General features: G+C 41.4%; 1 protein-coding gene across 6 annotated transcripts in view; it reads left to right on the forward strand.

The window, feature by feature from the left end:
- The window catches only part of MAML3 (mastermind like transcriptional coactivator 3), a 406685-nt gene that overhangs the window by 237725 nt on the left and 144008 nt on the right, over positions 1-24952 (forward strand). The gene's annotated exons all lie outside the window — the stretch shown is intronic.

Raw genomic sequence — 24952 nt, forward strand, 5'->3', positions numbered from 1 at the left:
AGTGGGAGAGTTTTCTGTAGATTCGGAGGGAGGTGGAGGGTAGATTTCGGTAGGACCATTCAGTGTTCAAACATTGGTCGCCAAGCCCACGCAATTAGAAGCTGTTTCACCCTCATGACTTGGGAGTGCAGTCGAACCTCCCGAAGCATTCAGCTCTAACTCAGGGGAAGTTGATGGTGACTATATCTTAGTGCTGGATCTAAATAAATTCTCCTCTTTCCCACTGCCTTCCTTCACGACCTCCTGGTTTAGGGTTGTAGGGCTGTCCCCGATCTGTGGTAAACATGAGTGGCAGCCGGGTGGGGAGTGAATCCTCTTTGACAAGCGTTCACTCCCCTCATCCTGACCAGCAAGTAGCCAAAGCTCCCTTAACACCTCATCTCCCTGGGAGGAGTGGGGAAATGCGCTGTTCTACTGACTTCTCCAACCTGGGTGAGCTCACTGGAGCCACCATATCACCACCAACTGCTACACTGTGCCTCAGGCCTCTCAGGATTCTGACATTTGTGTCGTAGTTGGGGATTTTGTGGAAAATTCTTTGCATTAAGGCCTCTCCTGTGCAAGCAGGTTCTAACTAGCACTTGGATATGTGTCCACGATTGGAAGCAGTAGAAGGGCTGGGAAGTAGTGCAGGCAGGTCTTGCACCACGAGGGGCCTTTGGCGTCTCCCTGTATGGGTGCCCCTCCCCACCCTCACCCTCCCAAAGCTTGATGGAGGCTGCTGAGCGGGAGGTGGTGCCAGCCTGCAGAGACAGGCCTGAGCTCTATGGCTTGATTCTTGGCCTTCACAGCCTCCCAACCCCAAAACCCCACAGTGGTTTCTTGTTTGCACATGCCGGCCAGCTCCGGAGAAATCCTGTCTGGAGAAATAAAAATATAGCTTGGTTTACACCAGCTGTAATCAGTAGCTGGTAGAAAAACATCATTGAAATGTGAGCTTTTACGTTTTATCTTGGTTTCTTTTCTTTTTTTCTTTTTTTCTTTTTTTTTAAAGCACTGTTGGAAAATGCAACATTTTATACACTTCAGTCTTGAGTTCTGAAGGAGGCAAAAATACAGGCAACACACAGGGATGTTTGTTGTAGGCCAGACGAGTCAGGGGTTTATGAGATCACAAGCTGTCAGAATGGTCTGTTGTTAATCCTAATACAAATTGTGCTTCTACGTTGGCTGTTTTTACGTGAGCGACAGTAGAGTGTTTTCTCCGAGCCAGACCAAAGATGATTAATTCCAACTCACAGGCTCTGTAGACATGTGGGTGCAATGTGAACCCATCCTCACCTCCCCCCCTCACCCTCACTAAATGTCTTTTGAAATCTGCTAACTTGGGACAAAGTTCTTGTCTTTGCTGGAACATGAATTTTAAAGGTACTCATTTCAGATCCTTATGCTTGCCTAACTATGAGTAACCGAAGCCTTGAGCTGCAGAGGTCATGTTTTGAAAGGACTCAGTCAAGTGTAGAAACAAAAGTGATGGTTTTCTGGATTAAATCTGTGGGCTCCTCCTCTTTCCTTCCATCTCACGAGGTACTTTCACAGTGGACGGAGTCGCCTTTTTGAGGCCTTATTAGAATAATCACTTCTTAACCTCAAAAAGAACCGTCAAGCAAAAAGCACACTTTTTAATGAAATATTAACTCACCACTGTTTGAAACGAGCTTCAAAATATATATATAAACATGTGAATATCTTTCTGCAAACAAACCATTTATTTCATGCTTTTATCTGATTGTGGAGCAGTATTTACACAGCTCTCAGAATATTTAATTACACTATATGCGAGTACATTGCACAAATATGAGCTCAAATTACAGACAAGATATAAAATATAATTATATATAGGTGCAGTTCAAATTTGTTTTCTGCTGTTGCTAGTGAAAATTCACTTTACTCTTTGCTGGCCACAAGGATCACGATGAGCACTTAGTTTTACTGAAGAACTGGAATACCAAAGCCAGTAATACTGAAACATTTACTCCAAGATAATTATCTTAATATGGATGTTTACTTATTTGGGATCTTTGCAGAAAATGCCATTTCTCTCAGAAGATGCCATTTCTCACGTATACTTGGATATTTTTTTAAAGAGTGAATCACAAACCAGGCGAAAAAAGCTTATTTCAAAATTTCCAATATGTTTTATCAAATGATGCCACAACTCAGAATTTACATGTTATTCCTCAGACTTAGAATACTGGACAAAGATTTATGTACAAAGATTATGCCCATGGTTTAGTTTACAATAATGAAAAATGGGGACCAAAATAAATATTTTGGAAAAATCAACAAGGTACATGAAAGTGATGATATTAATGAATGATTAATCACATGGAAATGCTCGTAAGATGATCGAAATAATCAGATCATGCATTAGCTTGTATGTTATAGTCCAGATTGTGTTTTTTAATATGTGTAGAAAAATATTGAGTAACTAGAACATTAGGAGTAGTGGTATTTTGGGTTGGTAAAATTTTGATTATTGTTTTCCTTTTTATGCTTTACTGAATTTTCTAAATTTTCTATACTGTATGTATGTTAATTCTACCTTCAGGAAAAATACTTTTTCAGCAAAGGAAAGCCCCTGTTTAAAAAAAAAAAAGGTTTATGCTTCACTAATTCTTTTTTTAAAAAATCCTTATTTATCCACTTTGCCAGTTGGATGGACGTGATACTGTTATTTCTATTCATTTACGTATGTTGTAAATTCCCCCCTGCTTCAGGAGATAGTTCTAAAACCCACACCTCTCACTCACTCTCTTCCTTTCTTTCTCCACATCCTCTTTTCACTTCTCTTTAATTCCCATCAAATTTCAGCTAAGACAGGTGACAGGAACTATCAATAAATTTTCCGCCAATATTTCCACCAATAACCCAGAGAAAGTGTTTAGAATCTTCTCTGGGTCATGTTCTTGTATTATTTCTTTGATCATTTCTTTCCTTTTTCTTTTCTTTCTTGTCTTTCTTTTTTTTTTCCTCCTTTTTTTTTTTTTACTCTCTGGAACTTCATCATGTATTGGACCGTCTGGATTGCTTTTTAATTTTTAAAGTATCTATTTCTGGGTTGAAATAACCAGAACTTACTTTGGTCATGTCTATTATCTTTTCCTAATCTCGTTTCTCAAAGACAGGATCTCTTTGTGTCTCTCTCTCTGTTTCTCTCTTTCTCTTTCCCTCTGTCTCTGTCTCTCTATTTTTGCTATTTTTTCATAGTATCTAACACTGTGTCTCCAACGTAACAATGTTTAATAATCGTTAAACACGGCAATTATCAAAGTTCAAGCCAAAAATATGTTTACTTGATTATCAGCTCCAGTGGAGAGAGCATTAGCAAAAATAACACCGAGCTGTTTTTGAGATCAAATAGAAGAACCGGAAAGACAGGTCTAAAAAGAATCCTTTGATAGGAGGTGGTTATCTTGAACCAATAGAACAACAATGAGATTGCTGGGACAGCAAACTCAGTCTCTGTGTCTGACAAACAAAAAAATAATGGAGCAACTATAAAAGAAGTAAACCAAAAGCAAATGGCTGTCTGCGGGTCAAGGAAGGTTACAGGGATACCCAAAGCCTAAAAATAATTCCTACATGGAATAGTGGAAAGTGAATAATTTCCAAAACGTGATGTTAATTTTTAGGATTACTGTCATAGGATTAGCTAAATCATAGGCTACTGTGCTACTTTATTCTTTACATATGTGTTTGCTATGTGTGGCTGTTTGCATCACAATGAGAACACGTATGCTCATATTTTATCAAGTATTTTCCTCTTCCAGTTTTATTTTTCTAAAATGTGTTGGGTACCATGTGAGGTATATTATTATGAGCTTTTCATAAAATAAAATCCCCACAAAAAGAACAGAGCTCCAGTATTCACAGCCATCTTGGAAATCTCTTTGAAGATGCATTTTTCTTAACTTTAAAAACCTGGAGCTCCTTTGTTTAGTTTCCTTAAAGTATATTGTTTATCTCATTCAAATAATACACGACATAGTTTCCAAAATTAAATCAGACTGCAAGGCTTTTGAGGAGAGTCCTCTGCTTCATCCCCTCCATTCTGAAGTTGTTTTCTCTTATTTTATCTCCATCAACTGCTGTTCCTCAGTTTTTCAGTCATTCCATTCTGTTGAAGATGAGGATTTAACCTGCTTATACTACTGCTTCACAAACAGACATAACCCCCCACACACGGTCTCTTTATTCCTCCTCTGAACTCTCAGTATAACTGGATATATCACAAATTATGATTCTGAAGTATTCCATATTTACGTGAGTGATTTTTGCATAACACACCACAATTCCATTATGTAGTATACTATGGCTATATTTCCTTTCTTGCGCAACTTTTTGTTTTCCTTGGAATTAATAATAGCCTCTTTTTTTAAATTGGTGTTGTCCTTACACCTACCTACCTTCAATCCATCCTCAAACTTGTCTGACTCTGTAAAACTCGAGATATGGTCAAACATCAAATAATCTATTTTTCTTATTTTTTTCTTTCCTATTTTTCTCTCCTCCTTTTCTCTCACTTCTTCCTCTTTCTCTTCCTTGATCTTTTTTACTTTCTTTCCTTCAGTGTCTCTCCTGAGGGTTTATACCCTCTTGCTCCAGTTTTATCTACAGTTTTCTTGGTCTGTTTCTTAACTGAAGTACTGCAACTGCTCCTCACTATTATTCTTGGAGTGTTTCACCCCGCTCCATGTCACATTACCTGTTTTCTTAATCCCTCCACCTCTTTCTTGGCTTAGTCCCTCAAGTTGCTAGAGCACATCCTCAGTGCTTCTTAAGAAAGGGTGCTCAAGAGAGTTTTGATGGAAGCTACTTTTGAAAAGAACTTTACATTTCATTGACAATTAGCCAGATGTAGAATTATAGTTAAGAAATATTCAGTCAGAATTACAAAGACATTTCTTCAAGATCCTATGGCTTTCATACTATTGAAAAATCTAGTGAAATTTGGATCCTCCTTCTATGTGTGTGACTTGTTTTGTTCTTTTTTTTTCACTCTGAGAGCTTTTCAGATCTTCTCTATAATCCTGAAATTTAATAACAGTATGCCTTAATGTAGCCATTTTTCATTCACTGTGTTCTGGTATTATGAATTTTTTCTTTAAAAATCTGGAAAAATGTCCTTAGGATATGTTCTTGTATTATTTCTTTGATTATTTCTCACTTCCTTTTTCTCTATTTTTAACTTTCTGGAACTTTTACTCATCATATATTGGGCTTCCTGGATTGCTCTCTAATTTTCAAATCTTTTCAATGTTCCGTATCTTTGTCCTTTTGTTCTATGTTCTGTAAGATTTCCTTAACTTTATACTCCAACTCTAAAATTAAATATTTCAGTTTATTCATCACATTTCAAATTTCCGTAAGTTCTTTCTTGTTCTCTGATTTACCCTTTTTGATCTAAGGATATTATCATTGAAATTAAATTCATTAAATTAAGTAAGTTTTCTCATGCTCTCTGCTTTGTCTCTGTTTCTCCCAAGCACCTTTTACCCATATGCTCATTTGATTTTTCATTCTTTCATGTTAGAAGCTGTTCTCAAAAGTCTAATTATTTTAAGAATGAGATACAATATAGCTAATTAGTTAGTTACTTTGTGTGCTTAGACGGGGCTTGTCTTGTCGTATGTGGGGCTTTGCTATAGAGGGATTGGGCCAAAACCCAACCATTTTACTGGGTGTTTGTAGGATATCCCCCGCCCCCCCCCACCCCCCGCCTCCATGGTTAATCAGAAAAGATTCCTTCAGTCTCAATACTGAAAGTTGTAAATCTGGAGGCTGGCTTTTTGGAGCTGAGCGGAGGAAGGGTGTTGGTAGGTGGTTGTGATTGTGATGGTCTCACTAAATGCTATGTAGACTTTCAATCACCCTGTTCCTGTATGGCTCCTCGATTCACCCTCAGCTATGACTGGGATCCAGGATTCCAAAGACTTGTGGCTTAATCACTCTGTGAAGTAGTACAGCTTCCTTCTTCCAGTCTGGGGGACTGTATCTAGTCCACTTCTTAATTAAACAGGACTTTAACCAATTTTCCTTTTGTGCACCCCACCTCCCACCCTGCCATTTAGAGGTCCTTCTAATTTCTGAGAATTTATAGCATTCTTTGGCTTGAATCATCTTGCTTTATTTTTGGCTTCCCCTACTGCAAGCTTAGATTTAGCTTTTCTAAGCTGCTAATTGTTTACCACTCAGCCATCTGATTTTCATCTTCCAAAATTTTGTTGATACCTCCAATTGCTACTGCTATCTCCCATCCTCTTTGTTCTTCAATGTTTAATCGTTTTTATCCCTTTATTTTCATTGTAATGGGGCACTGGAGGAAACCAAGATAAATGGGGGTGTTCAGCCTACCAGAGACTCCTTTAGTGACTTTCAACATTTTTCTATCTGAATATAGAATATTGTGTAATATTAAAATTTATGTTTTTTAGCGAATTTCACATTATCGCTTCTAACAGTTTGGGCTTTCATAGGACTGATTTCATAAAACCTAAAGTGCTCCCTTGCTATAAAATTTACGTATGTCAAATACATGTGTTCAAAAGGACAGCAGTGTCCACATGATCATCGTCCCTCTTTAAAATAAGATCCTATGATTATAGCCGTTGAATAGTTTTTAGAATCTTGAAAATATTGACTTACCTCAAAGGACTATAAAAACAATTTAGGTTCCATGACCCTGACAAAGCCAATAGTATCTGGCCACTTAGATGCAAGGTAAAATATTGACAGAACACTCATCACTGACTGAATTCAGGGCCTCCCAGCTGAGGGGAAAGCAGTGGACAGACGTGCTACAAAAATCCAGGTAATAAACGAAATGTTCATATTGATGGGTATAATAAGTCATTTCCATACACACGCTGGCATATTTTAAAAATCCTGATTGATATTTCTGTCAAAGTATTAGAAATATGAGGCTAAGGGTAAACAGCAGAAAAGGAAAAGTTTTAGGAATTTGTTTTATGATACATTTGTGCAAGAAAGAGACTTCAATTAGCGCCCTATGAGAATACCTTTTAAAGGTTTCATGGGTCAAGAATATTCTTGCGTAATTAGAGAGCTTACACCCCAACAGCCAGTGGTTCTAAAGCTTTTGTGGGTCTAAGAATCACCTGGGGCAGTTATTCAAGATGCAGATAATCAGATTCTACTGCCAAATGCTGGAGTCAGTAGGTCTGGGATGGGGCCTGGGAGTGTGCATTTTAATAAGGCCACCACTGCTACTGTTAGAAAACAGTATGGAGAAATTGTACATAAGATAACTCTGAATCTGCAGTTAAAGCAACCTATGCTTATTTCATGCTCCACATTTGTATGTGCTTAAATATGGCAGTTATTGTCTGTGGAACTATAAATGTTGTAGGGTCTCAAACTTGTATTGTTTCAGGTAAGATGGAAAAATTTAGGTTTACTCTGCAGTTAATGGATTTTTCTTAGGATAGAGTGAAATTTTTTAAGAGATCAAATCCTGTGGACTCTAGCTGTGTTTTGTAAATCATAGAATTTTTGTTGCTGTTGGCTTTCTTAATAGGACAAAGCAATCCATCCTCTTTTCCACCCCCACCTGCGTTTCCACCAGGGTGAAGCGTGGAATTTCCCTGGTCTCTCCAAGAGATGGTTGGCTGTCCATTTCTCTGCTTCAGGACCAGCTGAGGGCATGGCCTCGTGTATGCTGCTCTGCTTTCCTCAGTTATCTATAGGGAGAGAGACTGCCACAGAATGGAAGTGCATGCATTAAAGGAAGCACACTTAGGCTTACTTAGGGCCTCTTTTGGGACATCCCCTTAGGGCAAGACTGCTTGTAGACACAACAGTGTCTGCAACAGACTGCTTGCAGACACAACAGCCCCATCTCTGCTGTTCCGTATTCTGACGCTGTTATATCAAGGATAGGATTCAGGCACCTTTCCCTGGTGTTCCTGAGCTTTGAGGAGGTGTTGGAAGCCTAAGTTCATTCTACTTCCTGGGTTTGAGATTCCCTTCCTTTCAAGGTCATTCACTGCACCCAAAGCTCCTGCCCAGTGCCTCCCAATAGATATCCAGTGCGTTTACACATAAGCGAGTGGGTCTAGCTTTGTTTTCACCCTAGCAGGAGTCTATCAGCCGAAGGGGTCTGTCACAAGTGTGGAAAATTGTGAAACTTGACCAAGCGTACTTCTCCCTGTGTATATTCACCTCTAAAATTCCAAATGCTGTGGACTAAAAAGAGATACTAGAGTAATAGCATCTACAGTGTCCTACAATGTGCATTCTGGTCAAGGATAAGGAGACACAAAGGTCAGTCAAACCAGGCAGCCAGTGGTCAAGTACCACCTTCCTGATTTCTACATTAGGGACTACGGGCAGAGAGGAGGCAGCGGTCAGTACAGCCTGGAGAAGAAAGAGCAGCTTCCACAGAGATAAGCTTTAAGACCAAGAATGACTGGGAGTTAGATCGGATGGTGAGGGGGTAGAAAGGTGTTCTGGTTCCAGCAAAGGGTTGTTCCTTAGGTGGGCAATGCAGACGATGACCAGGCTGGAGAGAGAGGTTCATGTTGGGGAACAGTGAGGTGAAATGCAGGGAAGAGCAGTTAGGGGACTTTCTACTATTTCGAGTTTGAGTCAGTAAGAATCTCTATCTGGATGTGTCTTTTACAATTTAAAGGAAAACAGGCACAGCAGCAGTTAAAGGAAAGAAATAACAGAACTTGGTGATCGACTATATTGTAAGAGGAAAGGGAAATGAGTCAAATATTTATCTATTTACTTATTTATCTTAAAGATTTTATTTATTTGAGAGAGAGAGAGAGAGAGAAAGAGCATGTGCATGCACATGGGCAAACGAGGGGGGAGGAAGGAGGGAGAAGCAGACTCCCCACGGCGCAGGGGGCCAGACGTGGGACCTGATCCCAGGACCCTGAGATCATGACCTGAGCCGAAGGCAGACATTTAATAAACCGAGCCACCCAGGCACCCCATGAATCAAATACTTACGATCATAAGATTAAACATTGGGATGGTGTAATCGTTTCTGAAAGAGGACGAGCAGGTCATGTATAAATCTAAATATCATCTTATTTTGTATTTAAAAGTAAGTCCAACACTTGTTATTGTTTACCTTCTTCTGATTCATATTTCTCATTTGTTGAGGTACTTGATCCAACTCAGCAAAAGGTGTGAAGCAAGCTTGTAGCAATTTTTTAAAAGTTTGTGTTAAATTGATCCTCAAATAGCTACTCCTGTTTTAGAGTTGGGTTTTTTGGTTTTGCACGTTTTGTTGTTCGATAAATTCATATTATTATGAAAATGTTTGTTTTTGTTTTTTTATTTAGAGTAGTAACATACTATCATATATTCCTTTTGCTTAATATTTGTATATTAAGGATTTACTTGGTCACATCTTATCTATTAAAGAGAGCCCCCGCTAAAGAGAGTCACTATGCAAGAGGAGCAGGGTTCCAAGTTTTTTTTTTTAATTTTTTTAAAATTTTATTTATTTATTTATTTATTTATTTATTTATTTATTTATTTATGATAGTCACACAGAGAGAGAGAGAGGCAGAGACACAGGCAGAGGGAGAAGTAGGCTCCATGCACCGGGAGCCCGACGTGGGATTCGATTCCGGGTCTCCAGGATCGCGCCCTGGGCCAAAGGCAGGCGCCAAACCGCTGCGCTACCCAGGGATCCTGGGTTCCAAGTTTTAAAACATATTATGTCATCCTTCATTAACTATTTGTAGCAACTCTCAGCTTTTCTAGAGGTTATAAAACTCTTTGGGAAAAAAATTGCTATTTTTCCTATACAGATGTTATATTATATCTTGGTTCCTGAGCAAGTTTCTATGGAATTAATCTTTTTTATGACACCAAATGGCTTGCATCTGACCCAATGCATAAAGAATCAAAATACCTTTCATGTTAGCTAGATTTCCAATACACTGTCATGATTAGTTAATATGATTCATGAGATTACGCAGGTTACCTATACGTTTTTATTTACTAAACAGTAAATATTGACCCCAAATAGTATCAAAACTGATAACTCCCATTTATTAACATTGTGATTTCCTAGAAGAGGTTTATAAACATACTTGCATCCTCTAATTGCTTTTGCATCTGAAATGTTTGAAATTTTATTTGAGCTGCTTTTGTGCACCAGACTCTAGGCAGTTCATACAAAGGACATTAATGGGCTTATTAAGCCAAGAACTACTTTTGGTGCCAAACCGAAGATCTGCAGTGGTGCAAGGAAAATGAGGGTAGAAAGCGGCACATCTCAGGCCATCACTAGTTTTACTGGTGCCTTGGTACGAATTAAGGAAAAGGCACCCCCTCTGAGCAGATGGACTGCAGCCACAGCCTCGCGGGTGTCCCAGGTGTGATGGCCACCTCCTCCCTGCACCCTTGGCTACACACCGCTGCATTATCCACACGCTGTACACCCATAGGGAGGGGCTCTGGGTGCACCTGCTCATTCCCTAAAAGCTGCTAGGTGCAGAGTGGAGAGTCAGCTCCTCAGGTCGGTACAGTGAGAACATGAGTTACATGTGCCACACGGTGCTCTGATGTGCCCGTGATGTGGCCAGTCAGGGTCCGGAGCATTACACTGTCGGCTGAAGAGTGACTGAAGGTTCTGGAAACTGAAGGTTCTGGATAGCGGTTGATGTCTGCATTAGAACAGTCTGCATGACGGACAGTGCTGATTTCAGCATCACCTATTAGTAAGACTTTTGTTAATGTGACAGAAAAGCTCAGAGCAAAGACCTGGAAAATCATTAGGCCTTTGCGCTCCTCTCAGAGCAGCAAATCTAGAGTAGCACAGACCTAACAGAAATATGATGCAAACCACAAATCCAAGCCATGGAATTTAGAAATTTTCTCTCTCTGTGTGTCTCTCATGAATAAATGAATAAAAATCTTAAAAAAAAAATTTCCATTGGCCACATTAGAAAACGCAAAAAGCAGGTGCAATTAATTCTAATATGTTTTTGTTTAACCCAATATATTAAAATGTTATGATGTCAACATGTAATCAATATAAAAATTATTAATGAGATAGTTTACGTTCTTTTTTTTTTTTCATACCAAGTCTTTGGAATCCAATGTGTCCTTTATAGTTAACAGCACAGCTCAGTTTGGAGCGGTCATGCTTCAGGCGCTCAGTGGCCGCATGTGGCTAGTGAGTGGCCACTGCGCTGGACAGGGCAGGTCTAAGAGCAACAGAAAAATCTACTGTGTTCAGGAGGGCAATCAGGACCGGAGGTGAAGCAAAGTGAAAATATATTTTTTGCTGTTTTGAAACCTCTGACTGTCTACATCATCTTTTAAAAGTTACATAATCCTCACCAGGACAGAACGGATGAGGGCTTCCTGGTGCCCTCCACTGGCTAGGGAGGCCCTTCACGGTGGCGCTGAGCCCGCTCCTCTGGACAACCTACACACAGCAGGTTTTGTGCCCTAGTCATTAGGATTTACCTGATCTGTGTGGCCTGCCGCCTTCAGATACTTTCACAGCCATTTGTGTGTCCTGCGGCTGCTGATCAGGAGCAGCCCTGATGCATCCATATCCTATCATCAACATGGAACATTTGTGAGCAGCGCTGGAGCCATATAAACATCCCGTGGCGGGGTCAGGAGCACCTGACCCCCTATTAACATGTCAATGAGAGTGGCTGGTGCTCTGGGCTTGTTTTCTAGGGCTTTGATGAGCTTCATTAATTATGTAGAGAAAAAAAAAAAGGTGTGCAGCTGGAGAAGAACCCACTTAGCTCCACGTGAGCACAAATAATTGGACAGTTGGCAGAGTGTTAAATTGGTGGTCTAGTGAGAGCAACTCGTGAATAAACACAATTCCCCAAAACAGCACAAAGCAGGCCCAGTCCTTCCATTTGCAGGACTCTCTCCCACCACTCCCGCCTTCTGGACTGGAGAACTGTCTGGGTATGAGCTACCGTGAGGTGGGGAGATGGCAAGGGCTGACTCTGAAGCTCAGACAAATATCCAGATCCTAACTTCACCACTTCCTTACCTGAACAACCCTGGGCAAGTTACCACCCTCTTTGAGCTTTCGGTGTCTCATCTAGAAAACAGGGATGATAATAATAGGATTATTATGACAATTTTGTGTCTTAAATGATGTAAAGCATTTAGAATAGTATTAGACCCACCCATAGTGGGGTTTTTATTATTATTATTTAAAAGATTAGTTGTGGGATGCCTGGGTGCCTCAGAGGTTGAGCATCTGCCTTTGGCTCAGGTCGTGATCCCAGGATTCTGGGATCGAGTCCTGTATCAGGCTCCCCATGGGGAGCCTGCTTCTCCATATGTCTCTGCCTCTCTCTATGTGTGTCTCTCATGAATAAATAAATCATTTTTTAAGAAATAAAAAAAGACATTAGTTGTATCTTATGCTGTTCATACCTTTTTAATCTCTAGGAGAATATAACTCCAGTTTTCCTCTAAACGAGCTTTAGTCATTCACCCATTCACACATTCAACAGATATTTTTTTAAGATTTATCTATTTATTTTAGAGAGAGCATGTGCGAGAGTACAAGCAGGGAGAGGGCCAGAGGGAGAGAATTTCAAGCAGACTCTCTTCTGATTGCAGATGAGACTTGGGGCTCAATCTCATGACCCCGAGATCATGACCTGAGCCAAAACCAAGAATTGGACACTGAAGCTCCACCAACTGAGCCACCCAGGTGCCCCTCAACAGACATTTATTATGTGTCTAAGATGTCTAGGCATTGGGTAAACAAGGAGAGAAAGAGCCTGGGAGAAACACGGTATTGTATATGTGAAATTATATAGAGAGGAGCTGCAAACAAAGTAGTAGAAGTGTTTTAATGTTCTCTTATACATGCCAACATAGCAAGTTTTCAATGCTCATAAAAAGAATTTTCTTTCATTCCTGGCTATGCCAAGATTGTTCCTCCTGCATTTACCTCTGTTTAAAATAAAACTTACTTATTTGCCATGCTTTATTTTTTTTAAAGAGTTTATTTATTTATTCATGAGACAGACACAGAGAGAGAGAGAGAGAGAGAGAGAGAGGCAGAGACACAGTCAGAGGGAGAAGCAGGCTCCATGCAGGGAGCCCGATGTGGGACTCAATCCCAGGTCTCCAGGATCACATCCTGGGCTGAAGGCAGCGCTAAACCGCTGAGCCACCTGGCTCAGCCATACTTTAATATACAGTATGAAAATGCCACCTTTTTTTGTTTGTTTGTGTTAAATGAGATTAAACAAAAAAAATAAAACATCTCAACAGAAAATCTAGCCACCCCTTACCCTCTAGGTTTCCTAGACTCTATGAGGCCTTTCAGTGTCCACAGTATTTTTTGGAACCTCATTATATGAGAAAAATCATTTGTCTGTGTCAAAATCAGAAGCCAAAAAGGAAGGCAGGATTTAGGTTAACTGAACACTTAACAACATCTAAACTTTTCATGTATTAGGAGCAGGTAAACAAGTATTCCCAAGATAATGAAAAACTATTATTACTTTCAACTTGTTCCTCTCTTGGCGGTCTTTAGATTAAAACAGGCATTTTAGTAAACTTTTAAAACATAACTCCAAGTATTTGTTCTTCTAATCCATGAGCCATGGAATGTTTTTCCATTTCTCTGTGTCCTCTTTAGTTTCTTTCATCAGTGTTTTATAATTTTCAGAGTACTGATCTTTTACCTCTTTGATTAGGTTTATTCCTAGATATCATATGGGTTTTGGTGAAATTGTAAAGGGTATCGATTCCTTGATTTCTCTTTCTGTTTCTTCATCATTGGTGTATAGAAATGCAACAGATTTCTGTGTGTTGATTTTATATCCTGCAACCTCACTGAACTCATGTGTCAGTTCTAGCACATTTTTAATGGAGTTCTTCAGGTTTTCTTTTTTTTTTAATTTCACATTTTTAAAAAAGATTTATTTATTTAAAAACAGATTTATTTATTTGGGAGAGAGAGTACATGAGTACGCAGAGGGGGAGAGGGAGAGGGCCATGGGGCTTGTTCTAGGACCCTATGATCATGACCTGAGCCAAAGTCAAGGTACTTAACTGGCTGAGCCACCCAGGTGCCCCTCAGGTTTTCTAAATAAAGTACGTCATCTGCAAATAGTAAAAGTTTGACTTCTTCTTGCTGCTTTCGATGCATTTTATTTTCTTGTGTTGTCTGATTGCTGAGGCCAGGACTTCCAGTACGATGTTAAATAACAGTGGTGAGAACGGACATCCCTGACGTGTTCCTGACCACAAAGGGAAAGTTCCCCGTTTTTCCCCATTGAGGATGATATTAGCTGTTGGTTTTTCATATATGGTCTTTATGATGCTGAAGTGTGTTCCCTCTAAGCTTGCTTCATTGAGGGTTTTATCATGAATGGCTGTTATACTGTGTCAAATGCTTTTGAAAGGATCGTATTCTGATGAACACTGGGTATTGTACGAAAGCCTTGAATCACTGAATGCTACACCTGAAACTAATATTAGACTGTATGTTAACCAACTGGAATTAAAATGAAACTTAAAAAAAAAAAAAAAACTCTAAAATGAACCAGAGTTCTGTTGGAAAATTTGCTGTATTAGTAACCTATTGCTATGTAACAAATTACACACTTAGCAGCTCAAAATGCCATTTATTTTCCACGTGGGTCTGAGGAAATCCAGGGGCAGCTCAGCTGGGTGCTCTGGGTCAGGGTCCCTCATGAGGCTGCCATCAGGTTGTCAGCCGGGGCTGCAGTCATCTGAAGGCTCGACTGGGGCTAGAAGGCCTGCTGCCCGCGTTGGGGTGGGGGGGCTTCCTCACCTGGCTGCTGACGGGAGGCCTCCGTCCCCACCATGTGGATCTCTCCATGGGGCCCCTCAAGCGTTTTCATCACATGGCAGTGGCTTCCCCAGAATGAGTGAGTCGAGCAAGTACAAGGAAGAAGCCACAGCGCCTTTTAGGATGTGGTGCTGAAGCCACATACATTCATGTCTTCGTCATTCTGTTTATTTGGAGCAAACCATTTAGTCCACTCGTGCTCCAGGGGAGGAGAATTAGTCCTGCCCTCTGAAGGGAGTGCCAAGAATTTGTGGACCTATCTGTGAAATCTAAGTCCCACGAGAGGCTTTCGACTTTTCATAAAGCACTTAAGTGGTCTTGGCACAGAGAAGCTTGGGATGGGAAGAATCGGGTGGCAGAGAAGAGTAGACCCCCGTGGGGGTACGTGGATGAGGGAGGTGTGCCCGCTTCAGAGAGGGGGCTAGTGTGGGGGCAGAGGGAAGGAAGTCACAGATCCCAAGCACGCCGGAAATTGGCTGCTTCTTGCTTTGCAGCCTCAGACCGGATTATCCAAACTACGCCTCGTGGCAGAGAACCAGGGTTGAGCTCTGCAGTCACATGTGGAGAAGTCTTTGCTTTTGTTTAAGTAGGAAAAAACATTTTAGAGGACCTAGCATCTGAGCTGCTCTCTTGTCCACACCAGACCCAACACTGTTAGTTATGTGAGTTGGTGTCTTTTTTTTTTTTCAATATTTTATGTATTTATTCCTGAGAGATACAGAGAGAGAGAGAGGCAGAGACACAGGCAGAGGGAGAAGCAGGCTCCATGCAGGGAGGTCCACATGGGCCTCGATCCCGGGACCCCGGGGTCACGCCCTGGGCTGAAGGCAGATGCATAACTGCTGAGCCACCCAGGCAGCCTCCATGCTATCTCTCTCTCTCTTTTTTTTTTTTTTTTTAAGATTTTATTGATTTATCTATGAGAGACCCAGAGAGAGAGAGGCAGAGACACAGGCAGAGGGAAAAGCAGGCTCCATGTGAGGAGCCCCATGCGGGGAGCCCCATGCAGGCCTCAATCCCCAGACCCCGGGATCACGCCCTGGGCCGAGGGCAGACATGCCGCCGCTGAGCCCCTCAGGAGCCCCAGTTATGTGAGTTCTCACCTCTGCTTTAGGAATCCTCTGCCTCACCTTTGCACTTGAAGGCACTTCCTGCCTCAATCCTATTTCTTCTCCGGTTCTGCGTGTGTTGCCCCTGCGCAGTATTTCCCCCGAGAGCCAGCCTTGCATGCTGGGTGCCATGATCCCCCCGAGTTCTCAGCACCTCCTCCAGTCCCCTTGGCCTCCCTCGTACCACCCCGGGAGCGCTGTTCGTCCCTTCCGATTATTGAAGGTGTGGGGGCCCGAGCCTTGGGGCCCACGCTACCCCCTTAGTCACCTCTCTGCACATCTGTATTATTCACAGCAAGATGCATGCGTGCAAATCCTTTCAGTCCTTCAGGCTTTTCTTTCTGTTTCCCCTTCAGATGCGAATCACCTAGCAACATTTATTGAGGACCCGTTGCAGCAAGCTACATGCCCATTACTGTGAGCCTCACAAAAGGATGTAAAAGGCCTGGTCCCTGCCCTTAAGAAGTTTATCCTCTAGTAAAAGCTGGATCTAAAATAATTTTTAAATAATAACAGCATACAGGTTCCTATTTATAGCTGTTAGGGTGATACATTGTCCAGGTTACAACAATCCCATTCTTTTGTACACCTTCTAATTGAAAAAACTGGCTGTCTTTTGGATTCAGTAAATGCATGCACCTTGATGAGAAATCCTGCTACAAGAAAATCATTTTGTGAGACTGACTTCCTGGTATCATAAACACATTTCATCCACTGCAGTGAAAATTCAACTGTGTTTTTGAAATCAAAATAAATAAGTAAAGCATTAGTTAATAATCTAAAACAGACACACCTTATTAATATAATAAATAATTAGCTACTGCTGGTAACCAAGCAAGGCACAAGCAGAAGGATAATTTATTAACATTCTAGTTTTTCTTCTTTTTTAAAAGACATCAGCCCTGTGCTTTGATTTACTTTACTTTTAATGGACTGTTGTTCAGAAAGGGGAGTAAGGGAATTGTGAGCTGTGAAGAGTTGATAAGGAATGAGAAGTGCAAGCTGAGGAGGAGCAGCGGACAAGGCCTTGGGAGGAGAACTGAAGGCAGTGAGGAAGCCCCTCGGAGCTCGTTATTAAGATCTAACCTGTGATACAAGAAGCGATGGGTAGTCATTGTAGCTTTCTGAAAAGAGGAGAGTACTATCTTGATCAAAGTGATTGGCAGGAGAGAGGCTAGGAAACCTGGAACAAAATAATTAGGACCCGACTGCTGTGACCGGGGAAGTAGAGCCAAAGAAAGAGTCAGAGGAGGGTGGAAGTGACCATGGGCATGATTCAGGGCATGTAAGGAAAAGGGGAGTCAAATTTAACTTCCAAACTTCCAGCCTGAAAAACTGACTGTAACCGGGATGCCTGGGTGGCTCAGTCGGTTAAGCATCTGACTCTTGATCTCAGCTCAGGTCTTGATCTCAGGGTCCTGAGTTCAAGCCCTCTATTGGGCTTCATGCTGGGTGTGGAGCCTACTTAAAAAAAAAAAAAAAAGAACAACAACAACAAAAAAAAAACCCACAACTGAATATAGCCATCATTATTGGTAAAGGGAGAGTCAACCAAATGGGACAGTCATAGCACTGCTCGGCTTAATTGTCAGTCGGACAGTCAATTAAAACCGTCTTTCAGTGGAGAAATAAAACACTAAAGCAGTAGGTTTCTGGTTAATCCATGTCCAGATGGTGGTTGAAAACATGAGTTGATGAACCAGTTCTTGAGGGAAGTTGTACATAAGAAAAAATATATAGTGTCTAGCACTAGGTCTGGAGATTGCTAGAATTAATGACTGGGAAAAATGACAAGCATGCAAGAAATGCTTGCGTGATGTGTGTGTATATTGTGTGAGTATATACATGCATGTGTATTTGTGCATATGCACACATTTATGTACTCAAAATGCACACGTTTCTGTATTCAAAAAATATCTGAAAACCCATTCATTGTAGTGTTAGCCCTAGTTAGTTCTAACTGCCAGAATTATCAGGAATACTTCTTTTCCCCTCTTTCTTTTTTTTTCCTTCTCTGCATTTAATTTTAATTTTTCCAGTTGAACATGTATGCTTTATGTAAGTTTCCTCATAGGGAGAAATCATGTTTATTTATTTATTTATTTATTTATTTATTTATTTATTTATTTTTTAGAAATCATGTTTAAATTCTCAGTGAAATGAAAGGGATAGGAATAGTTGTTTAGGGTCAGAATGAGAGCGAACCCAGATATAATACCATCTCAAGATGAGAGAACTGAGGACACTATAGTTACGTGATTTATTGCTAGGCTTTTAAAGTAAGAGTATGAATTTTCTAAAGCTGGGGCTTAAAAATATAAATGCCAAGGAGAAGGAGTTGTTCTTATCTTCTAGATGGTGGATTGATCCAAAGCAGTGGTTCGCTACTCGGGATGGTTGGTTCCCCCATGCCCCATTGGATATTTGGCACTGTCTAGACATTTTTGGTTGTTCACAACTGAGGTAAGGGAAGGGCTACCACTGGCATCTAGGGAGTAGAGGCCAGACATGCTGCAAAAATCCTGCAATGCACAGGACAGCCCCCACAACAAAGATTCTCCAGTGCAAAATGTCAATGTTACTGAGGTTGAGAAACTCTGTCCTAAGGAAGGGGCCTATGGTGGCTACCGTCCATGGAATCCTTTGTGTGCCCAAATCGGCGCTAAGCACTTGACACGAGCCATTTCATATCATCTTCAAACGATCTTGAAACTCAAGCATATAAAGTTTAAGTAGTCTGTTCGAGGTCACAGAGTAAGTACTGGAAATAGGAACCAGAGCAAGTCTGTTTGAATCCAAACCTGAGCTCTTAAACTTTATGCAGTTTTGCCTCAGCGTGGAGACTCACAGAGTGAAATGGGAACCAGAAGGCCATCTGAAGGTCACATCGGACACTCTGGTCTGCATTTTCTACCCCCGCCAAGGCAGTGGCTTCAGAATCACTTTTATTCTCCTAGAATACAATAACCAGCAAAGCAAATTCCATCCCTTGTCTGTTTCTTCCCTTTCACCCTTCCTTCCACACCCGTCTTCTAGATAGGTGTTTATTTTTTTGTGCGAGTATTATATGCTTTTTGTTGGAATTTGGAGCAGGGGTGGGGTATTTGGTTAGCTGTGCAAATGGGAGCCGATATCTTTCTGGTTTGTAGGCCTTTTGGTCATGGAGAAGCAATCCCAAAATGTATGAGAATTGTCATACTTCATATAGTGTCATCTTTATATAGTGTTGTCACCCCACGTTCTTCTTATCCAGCTTTCTGGGTCTCTTCACCTTTATCACTGGATAAAGAATTCTTGTCTCCAGCATTCTAGAGTTACCTCAAACTCTCTGTCATTTCCACTGAAGGACAACTGCATATTAAAAGCAAAAAATTTTACTGCTTTTAGAGAGCTGACTTCCTTGGGTCCTTGAAAACATAGATCAACCATAATTCGGGGGATCTAATTGGCTTGCTTGTCAGCTGGGAGGGAAGAATCGAGTTCCCCACCATTGTGTACCCTCGTATATCTCTGCTCTGCTGCCACCATTCACTCCTAATTTTCTGATTGAAAATTAGGATTTTTAAAAAATTTTGTCTTACATGGACTAAATCACTATGGAAGCAAGAATTGGAAAGTACCACTCAATCTGTCTTCCCCTTGCCATGTCTCTCACACCAACATGGGATTGAAATAATTAGCTCTGACATTGCTGTGTACGGAAAGACCGTAGCACGTTGCAGAGTGCCCCACCCATTTCTGTGGCTCTCCCTGGATCCCACAAGATTATTTCAACTCCTAAAATGTGACTGGTGATAAAGGAAGAAAGGAAATTTGGATAAACCTATATACATAAAAAGACTTATTTTAGAATTCCTTTCCTGTGAGCTTCTATTGTCAGAATTTTCTTTTTAATACCAGCGTCATCACTCGTGGAGAAGAGAATTTATTTGCAGCCTTTATCCTGTTTTGATTTTTAGAGAGAAATTTTACAAATTAATTATTTCTTTAGACATGAAGTTACAAAAGCAAAATACAACCCTTGTCTAGTGAATACCATGTTTCAAGCGTTGTTCTACGCATACATGTCCTCATTTAATCTTTGCAAAGTTTGTCATAAAAGGTATTATTTTTCCTCCATTTATGTGTGAGAAGACTGAGGCTTAGCAAAATCAAGTGGTTTTTCTCTGAGGGCACAGAGCTAGTAAATGGGAGAGTGGAGATGGGGACTCAGATCTCTTTGTATTCAGGGCCCAGGCTTTGCTTTACTTTTGTGTAAAACTGCCTTCCAGGTTATATATTAAAGCAGGGTTTCAACATGATTTTATTTCGAAGCGCTAACGGCACTGGCACTTATTAGTACTGTCATAGTATCAAGCCGAGTAGTTAAATGGAGTGAATTCATAATATCAGATGAATGTTGAATGGTTTTTTGGCCAACCTTCCGTAGGTACCCCATATTAACAGAATGGTCTCTGAGTTCCTGCTAAAATTGCAGGTAGGCCTCCTTGAGGATTGAGGGGGGAGTATTACAGCTGCCCACTGAGCGCACAGTCACTGTGTTTCTGAAAAGTTCTAAATGCAGTCATGTGTCAGACACATTCTCCAGAATTTTGGTTAAAAGTACGTTATACACACACACACATGTGCACACACACAGAGATGTGTTCCCATTTCCCACAGCACCTAACACAGCCCTAGGTTCAAATGCTTGAGGGATTGCACTCATCTCTAGAAAATATAAAGGAGAAGAATTGAATTCCAAAAGAATTCGGGTATACTGAAATTAGGAACCAATCCACAGATTTTTGTATGGGTCCTGGGGAAGCCAGGGTGTCTACCAAGGGCAGTGGAAGGCTCCAAGGAACAGTGGGCTCAAGAAGTGGACGGACCTTGGGACGCCTGGGTGGTTCAGTGGTTGAGCATCTGCCTTCGGCTCAGGGCGTGATCCTGGGGCTCTGGGATTGAGTCCCACATCGGGCTCCTCATGCGGAGCCTGCTTCTCCCTCTGCCTATGTCTCTGCCTCTCTCTCTGTGGCTCTCAGGAATAGATAAAATCATAAAAAAAAAAACAAAGAAAGAAAGAAAGAAAGAAAGAAAGAAAGAAAGAAAGAAAGAAAGAAAGAAAGAAAGAAAAGGAAGAAGAAGAAGTAGATGGACCTTGGTTCGAATACTGGCCCCTTCACTTACCAGCTGGGGAGTCCTTTGCAAGTTATCACTTATACTTGAACGTCATACGTATTTCTCAACTTCAGATTTTCTATCGGTGAAGTGGGGATAATAATATACTCAGAGTTAACTTATTTACTCTTATGATTATCAGTATTACTATTTTAGGTAGGGCACCAGAGAAGGAGAGAGACAAACAAGTTCTGTGAAAAGCTTCCTAATTTGGAATCAGACAGATCCTGGTTCAAATCTCACATTTAATGTTTAATGACTGTGCCTGAGGCAAGTCTCTACAGTGTCTTCATCTGCAAAATGAGATGATAATGCTGCCTTGCAGGAAAGATTAAATATGGTGAAAGTCAAGGGATTGGTACATAGCAGATGCTCAACAAATGTTAACTCTGGTTATTATTTTCTATCTGCCGAAGCAGGTGAATGATTTTCCTACAAGCTTAGACAACTTCCTTAGTACCTTCTAGGCCCATGGGCTTTAACATTTTTTTTTCTTTTTTTAAGTATCACATCCCTTTGAGAATACAATGAAAGCTACAGCAATATCACTAAAAAATACACATTCCCCAAACAAATTTGAATGCAATTGTAGAGGATTCACACACACTCGTGTCCTAGGATGAGATTTCCTGGTTTAGGCCCAAGAGGGTAAAAAAAAAAAAAAAAAAAATATATATATATATAACAATCCACATGGAATGATTACCCAATTTGTTAAAGGACTTATCATATTATTCCCATTGCAACTCTCCCAGTATCATTCAAATAGGATTCCGTTTACAAAACTCGCTTTATTCAGAACATTTCAAGAACACATTTATTTCATTAACAGAGGCAGGCCTCTTTCAACAAAACATATTTATCAAATGTCCATTATGTGCCTAATAAGGTGGTGGGTGTGATGGGGAACAAAAGAAGCTTAACATGTGGTCCCTGCCCTCAGCGTTTTCTGTCTAATTGGAGAGGCAAGTGAACAAGGCAGCATTAGATGTATTAGTGCTATATGCTGATATAATCAAGTACTAAATTGTGTATGCTCGTGTGGGTGGGCGCACAAGCCTCACATATCATTCTCTGACCTTGAATTGTACACAAATCATTAGCGACCAACTGGAATTGCCGACTGCTCCCCCCACCCCCTCACCCCCCCCACCCCTCGTCTTTGCTTGGCCGACTTCCGGCACAGCCTCCTCCTCTCTGTCTGAAACACACTTTAGAAAAGAAGAGTGAAATAATGCAGTCAGGAGAAAAGAGGTCACCTGTCGGTCTGTGGTACCCCTGCCAGCGGCCTCCCTCCGAGGTGGGCTCTGACCCAGGAGCACCCACGCTCCGAGGAAACCTCTGTGTGGGACACAGGACAGCTCCTGGTCCCTGTTCACAGATGAACTGCTGGGCCTTCTGTGCTGAATCTGCAGAGGGAGAGGAGCGGTGTGAGAAGGGCGGGCCACTAGGAAGGGGGTTCAGGAGCCCCGAGGTCTCTGATTTTGCTCGACATTCACACCAGAATGGCAGGGGAATTTAGCAGAGGAGATCTGCAGGCACATTGCTGGATGAGGAGAAACAGGCCTGCCCTTCACATTTATGGACTCAAGGCAAGACTACAAATGCAGGCCTACATGCCATATGTTTCACATTTGTTATACATCAAACTAACTATTAAGGGAAATATCTTCGGTGTTCTGACCTTGACGAGCAGAACTTCCTAGCAACTGGAAAGGCTGGGTTTGAATGTAGAATTGTTGTCTCTCGGGGATTCGGAGGCATGGCTTTCCTGGACCACCCGGTTCTCTTTCTAGCCCTGGCTCTGTGCTATACCACAGGGCGCTCCTACACTTATAGGACCCTCCAGCCTGCACCTCCGTCGTCCGGTCTCACACCCGTTAGCCACTCTGTGGCCTCGGGTCACACAGGTGAGCGTTCACCTTTTAGAGGAGGAATAGCCTGAGGGAGCAGAACTGAGGCCCTCTGAGTAGGGAATTTGGGTTCCAGGCATCCCGAACACAGTCTAAAAGGGGGAGCTGCACTCTCACCTTGGGCCTGCAGACTACTTGCCCTGGAAGGGAAGGACGTGGCAGGAAGGGGCTGATTGACCATCTAGAGCTGGGGCAGGGGCAGGGACCCTCAGTGCATGCCCCTATGGGCATAATTGCAGAGAAGAAGGAAGGCTTAGGGGAGAGTTTATGGCAAGGTCACTAAGACTGCTCAGTTCCTGGGGAAGGTTGGGTGGGAGGCTAGTTGGGTATAAGTTGAGAAAAGCCAAACAGAATGGAAGTGAGGTTGATGAAGAGAGAAGGCCAGACCTGGACCACCTCTACAAAGGTAGACTTAATTTATTATGGCGTTTAGTTAGAGAATGAAAAAACTGCTTTTATGGAAGCCAAAGGGCTCTATGATTCAGCGGCAATAGATGTGAAAGGCAAAAAATAATGGTTTCAGAGCTAAAAGCAGAGACTGAGAATGATTTCTCCCCAAGGTCACCTGGCTCCATCTTGTTTCTGCACCTTGTCCCATCTGCCTGCTATAATGCTGGCCTTTGGGCCCATTCAGGAGGAAACATTTTACCCCATATCATATCCCCCAGAAGAGAATAAGATTGAAGGTTAATTTTGATTCTTCAAGGAGGAGGAAGTAACTTTTTAGAGTATTGAGTATTGAGAAATAATTTGTGTAAAATATTGAATATCAATGTTGACTATTTAACTAAATAGAGGAGAGTTGCTATGTTTGAAATTGTACTATTTGGAGAATTAAAGAGGAAAAGATACTTGAAGTTCCACACAAATATGCTCTGTAGAATGGGAGAAAATTCTAATATCACAACATTGGAATTTATCTCCATTTCACAACTTTTTCTGTTTTATAAATACAATATTTGGGGCTCCTGAGTCAATTAAGCATCTGACTCTTGATTTTGGATTGGGTTGTGAGATGGAGCCCTGCTTCAGGCCCTGGGCTGGGTGTGGAACCTGCTTGGGATTCTCTCCCTCCCTCTCCCTGTGCCCTACCCCATAAATAAATGAATAAAGAATGGAATGAATGAATGAATGAATGAATGATTTAGAAGGGAGGAAAATGAGTAACAAGTTAAGCTTTATAGAAAAGAAAAATCCAGGTACAACTCTGTATTACTATGGTTCTGAAAGTCTTTTTATTTGTACTTAGCTTTATCCCTGATCAGGTTAGTAGGCAGAGAATTTGAGGTTCCTTGAGAGTCCTTTGGCCCCACCTAGCATTGTCCCTTGGCTCCTGAACATGTTAATGGCAGTCCTAGGACAGGAGTAAGTGAATGTAGTTGGTTTCTAGTATTCGGGAATTTATCATTCAAGATTTTTATTTACACAAGTAAAGCCAAAGATCCATGGTAAGAGTAATTCATACTTATACTGGGGTATGAATTTGAGGCTAGTACAAGAGGCAAGCACAGCATTCTGTGAATGGCCCGGAGTGGCCCAAGTGTGTACCTTTCCACCTTGCTTCCCTGCCTGCCCTCTACCTCACAGTAGCACCTTTGAAATGGAAATCTGCTCTTTTTCATCACTGCTCTTCAGATTTTACTAATTTTGTTCAGTTTATGTCTGCCACTAGTACAGTCATTGACACTGATAGTGGGAAATTATTTTTGTGACTGATATTATTTTAAAGGCTTTTATTTTTTTTTAAGATTTATTTATTTATTCATGATAGAGACAGAGAGAGAGAGAGAGGCAGAGACACAGGAGGAGGGAGAAGCAGGCTCCATGCCGGGAGCCCGACGCGGGACTCAATCCTGGGACTCCAGGATCGCACCCTGGGCCAAAGGCAGGCGCCAAAGCACTGAGCCACCCAGGGATCCTATTTTAAAGGCTTTTAGAATACCTTTGGTTCTGTATTTGTC

This window comes from Canis aureus, chromosome 20 (assembly GCF_053574225.1).
Source record: "Canis aureus isolate CA01 chromosome 20, VMU_Caureus_v.1.0, whole genome shotgun sequence".
Taxonomy (NCBI): domain Eukaryota; kingdom Metazoa; phylum Chordata; class Mammalia; order Carnivora; family Canidae; genus Canis; species Canis aureus.